Raw genomic sequence first — 4,883 nt, 5'->3', positions numbered from 1 at the left:
GCCCATTACTTACATCATAGGAGCCTATACAACACAAAACACTGTTGCTGTATGTAGGTTTTATTTTATTTGTTTTTTATCTTATATTTTGGAAATGTACATCCAGGTTTTTTCCCCTTTAAATTTTTTTTGGGGTGGAGCAAGAATTGGAGTCCTAAGCTATAGCTTGTTTAATTTATACGTAAGTCCAGCACTGGGTGGGGAAATTTTTTTACTGGTGTCATATCTGGTCCTGACCTGGCACCAGACACTGACTCCTTGAAGGAAGAACCAGAGACCTCACAGGTCCAGGACCCTGAGGAGCAGGGACCCCCCCCCAAATCCAGTGCTGTGGATCCCCTTGAAGATCTACGTTGATGATGAAAAACCCCCTGAAACTGTCAGAGAGGAAGAGGAGTGACCGACAGTCCTTGAGAGGACTGGTAACAAAAGTCCAGGCCCAACGAGCAACAACACAGTATGTCTACAGATCCAGAACCACTGGCCTACTTGTAAGCAGTCTACTCACGAGTAAGAAATCCCTGTTAAGCCTTTACTGCCAGCAGCTGTGTTTAGTGTGTACTTTAGGAGCCTACAATATATAAGATCACCCTATGGAGCCTTCCAGTTGTTAGAAGCCACATAGATTGCTCCTTGGTCATGCTCATGCCCTACTGAATTCCTTTGGATATTGACACTGGATTATTTCCTGCTGGTTATCGAACCCAGGACTTGAGATGTGTGTGAATTACCACCAAGCTACAGCTTTTACTCCAGCTCCATGAATGCTCAAGTTTTTTAGAGTAATGTACTTCCGGAACCTTGTATCCAATGAATTTACAGTGGTACCTCTGGTTACAAACACCTCGGGTTACAAACACTTCAGGTTACAGACTCTGCTCACCCGGAAGTAGTACCTCAGGTTAAGAACTTTACCTCAGGATGAGAACAGAAATCGCGGTGGTGGCAGCGGGAAGCCCCCTTGGCTAAAGTGGTACCTCAGATTAAGAACGGTTTCAGGTTAAGAACGGACCTCCGGAACGAATTAAGTTTGTAACCAGAGGTACCACTTTATAGGTTTAAGAAAGGAGCAATTCAGCCTGCCCTGCTTGGTGCCCGGAAGGAGCTGTTGCAGATTGTGACAGTTTCTATAAAGTTAACAAGCACAATCCCTGTGCTTGTTCTAGTAGTTTTAGCCTGGAGGTTATAAAGATATGAGACATATACCTTGTAAACGGAATATGCTGTAGCAATGGCAGCTCCTGACCCAACCGGTCTTTTTACTTGAAGGGTATTTGCACGCACAAATTCTGTTGGTTGGAAGGCTCTAAGAGAATGATACGCACATGTACTTTCAGATTTGTGAAGATACCAATAACAGTGGCTGAAATCTTGCAGCAGATTGTTTTCGAAAGCAAGCAGAACTGCGTGGCTACTGGCAAATCCCACACTTTCCAGGTACACGGAACTGCAGCCTCACTACTTCCTTTGCTTCTGCAAAGCAACAATGCCTGCCTTTTTCTATATATTGGCAATTAGGGATTGATTACTGGCCTTACTTATCGGTCATGAGGATCACGTGCTTTCAATGAGGACGATTCTCAGGAGTGAAATAAAGCAAAATGCATTTCTGTTTCGAGAAGAGGAGGTTTGCCCCAATGGTATCTTCATGGTGTGGGAGCTGTGGCTGTGCCAGCCCGGAAAGATAATATCAGAAATGCTCACATCTTGAGCTAGTAGCTGCTTCTTACAGCAAGTAGCGTTGCTCCTTTTGGAAACCGAAGCACTGCTGGTTTAGGAAAGAGTCATATCATTTGCTTCTCCCATGTTGTCCAGGGCTTCTGACATTTGTTGTTGTGGTTGTTTAGTCATTTAGTTGTGTCCGACTCTTTGTGACCCCCTGGACCAGAGCACGCCAGGCACTCCTGTCTTCCACTGTCTCCTGCAGTTTGGTCAAACTCATGCTGGTACTTCGAGAACACTGTCCAACCATCTCATTCTCTGTCGTCCCCTTCTCCTTGTGCCCTCCATCTTTCCCAATATCAGGGTCTTTTCCAGGGAGTCTTCTCGTCTCATGAGGTGGCCAAAGTATTGGGGCCTCAGCTTCAGGATCTGTCCTTCCAGTGAGCACTCAGGGCTGATTTCCTTCAGAATGGAGAGGTTTATTTATATATATAAAAAACACAGAATGGAGAGGTTTGATCTTTTTGCAGTCCATGGGACTCTCAAGAGCCAGCACCATTATTCAAAAACATCAATTATTACCATTGTGCTTTGGGAAGGACCCATGTTGCAGGAACTCCAGGAAATCACCAAAGAAGGACATCTCATTGCAGGAGGTGATCTACACTGGAATTTTAACTGCGACACAAGTCAGTGCTGGCAAATATCAGCCTGCAGGAACCACTAAACCAATTGGTTTGTTTGCGTCCCCTTGAGGTGGTGGTAGTTGTGGTGGTGTTAGGGGCAAACCATAGTTCAGTGGAACAGAATAAGCTTTATATCACGGATGGGGAATCTCAGGTTCTGGGCACGAATGTGATCTCCAGGCCTCTCTGTCTGCTCCTTGGAACTCTCCCCAGGACATCCCCCCCTCCATAGACACACCCTCTTTCCCCAAGCCACAGTTCACACCAGTCCTGCTTTGCACCCTCCTTGAGTGTTTTTGCCTGGCTGGATTTTGTCTTTCGACTCCAATAATGACTCTCGGCTTGCCTAGATGGAGGCTAGAGGTGTGTGTCTGTGTGCATGTGTGTAGAAACTATACAAAGGTAGCATTGTATATAACATTCATTGCTCTGCACACTTTTACATCTGGCCCTCACCTGCATAAGCTTCCTGGAAGACTGACAAGTCAGAAATGTGGCCTTCAACATGGGCGTGGGGGGCAGCCCCCCCCCCGCAATCAAGTAAATCAATAAAAATCTTTTAACTATCTGCGGCCCTGCCCGAAGTCCTGCATCCAACCACTGGCATCTCCAGGTAACAAAGCATCAGATAGCAAGTGATGGGGAAAATCTGAGACCCTGCAAAGTTGCTGTTGGCTATTCATAGTGGATCACTCTAGTCCAGAGGCCGTGTCAAACAAGTAGCCTGAGCGAGCACAAAGTACAGTGGTACCTCCGGTTAAGAACTTAATTCATCCTGGAGGACCATTCTTAACCTGAAAACTGTTCTTAACCTGAAGCACCACTTTAGCTAATGGGGCTTCCCGCTGCCGCCAAACCACAGCTGTGCGATTTCTGTTCTCATCCTGAAGCAAAGTTCTTAACCCGAGGTACTATTTCTGGGCTAGTGGAGTTTGTAACCTGAAGCGTCTGTGACCCAAGGTACCACTGTAGCTTTCTGTATTCCCAGTCCAAGACATGAAAAAATCCACTCCAAATTATAGTTTCCTGGCAGTTTTCAGAGATCTGGAAAAGAATTGGCCCCAAATCCATCACGGCAGGGAAGGTCATAGGCATAGTTGGCAGAGGGACAGCTGCCCCCCCCAAATCAATAAATAAAAACACTTGATTAACTGACCGATTGCGTTGCAGATAAACTTGGTTCTGCCCCCCCCCCAACATAAAGCCTCCTGTAAGAAATCCTGGCTACGTCCACGGGGAAGGTAATAGATCTTGGGGGCAGGGAATTGTCCACCTTAAAGCCAAACTTTCTTATGGATGCTGTTTTCCGCCTAACCTAAATAGTTGGAGGTTGGCAGCTGCACCTGTTCGTTTTAACCTCTCTGGAACTCGGCGCAAACTTTTCCCCACGCTGGATGGACGGGAGGGAAAACTGCTCCCCCCCCCCAAAGAAAGAACAAACAAGCCCCAGGACTCGGGGAAAGTGCTCCAGCTGAGCTTCTGCTGACGGGCTGGAAAGGCATGTGGACGCGGCGCTGCTTCCGATCCTCCTCGTGGAAGAGACTGCGCCGCTTCCAGGTTCGCCTGCTCCCGGGGGCGGGTGGCAGGGAGGAGCCAGCGCCGTCGGTGTTTGGGAAGAGGCGGGCAGTGACTCGGCAGGAGCCAAGAGCGGCGGAGACCCGAGGAATCGCTGCCCGGAGTGAAGCGCGCGCGCACGAGGAGATAACGCACCGGGGTAAGGTAAGAGAGAGCAGGAGAGAATCCGGATGGATGGAGTACCCACCCGCCCCCGCCAGCCTCCTCCCGAAGATGGATCCACTTTAGCCGAGAAGCACCCCAGGGAGGAAAAACTTGTGGGTCGGGTTGCCCACACACGCCTGGGTGTGTTGGAGAGGGAATTTTCCACTTTGGGAAGGCTTGCCTCTCCCTGGAGATAATTCCGTGGCGGGCCATTAGGCAAGAGCTGCTCCTGCTCCACCCGCCTCAAAGCTGAAATATTTTCTTCCTTTCTCTTCTCTGTGCTTAACAATTTAGTTGGGAAAAGCGGGAGATGGTGTCTTGCTTCGGACGCAGAGACTGAGCGAAGTTCCAGACTAAAGGGGCCAAGATGAAACTTGTGTTTCCGGGAGAAGAGTTCTGTGCGTCTCGGAAGCTTGCCTCTCCCCTTACGCCAGTGGTTTCAGTTAAATGGTTTCGGTGGCCGCGGTGGCCATTGAATTATAAGGCAGAGGAGCTGGGCTCATTTGAGCAGCTGAGAGAGAAAGGGAGCTGCTTAACTTTAGTGGAGGGGGGAGAGGTGGGAAGAAGAGGAAACTGGGGGTGGGGTGGGTGAAATCTGTTTGGAAGTGACACCTGTTGAAATTCCTTTGTTTAACGCAGAGGGAAATGCACTGTGGTACGACAGGTTACATATGCTTCAGGTTACATACGCTTCAGGTTACAGACTCCGCTAACCCAGAAATATTACCTCGGGTTAAGAACTTTGCTTCAGGATGAGAACAGAAATCATGCAGCGGTGGTGCAGCGGTAGCAGGAGGCCCCATTAGCTAAAGTGGT

The 4,883-nt window shown here is 48.5% G+C and overlaps 1 protein-coding gene across 4 annotated transcripts in view; it reads left to right on the top strand.

Moving 5' to 3' along the window:
* Positions 1-3,938: 3,938 nt before the first annotated feature.
* CCDC68 (coiled-coil domain containing 68) overlaps positions 3,939-4,883 on the top strand; it is a 27,451-nt gene continuing 26,506 nt past the window's right edge. Inside the window, exon 1 of one of the 4 annotated variants that reach the window (XM_082242172.1) lies at positions 3,939-4,062. The gene's annotated coding sequence lies outside the window, so the exon portion shown is untranslated. Of the gene's footprint in view, positions 4,068-4,183; positions 4,209-4,281; positions 4,466-4,883 lie in introns of those variants that run through there. The other 3 variants (XM_082242171.1, XM_082242174.1, XM_082242173.1) reach the window with 3 other exon arrangements.

The sequence above is a fragment of the Podarcis vaucheri genome (genome assembly GCF_965113315.1).
Source record: "Podarcis vaucheri genome assembly, chromosome: 11".
NCBI classification, from domain to species: Eukaryota; Metazoa; Chordata; class Lepidosauria; order Squamata; family Lacertidae; genus Podarcis; species Podarcis vaucheri.
The sequence above is the reverse complement of the archived record's forward strand: the minus strand, read 5'-3'. Positions and strand labels throughout refer to the sequence as shown.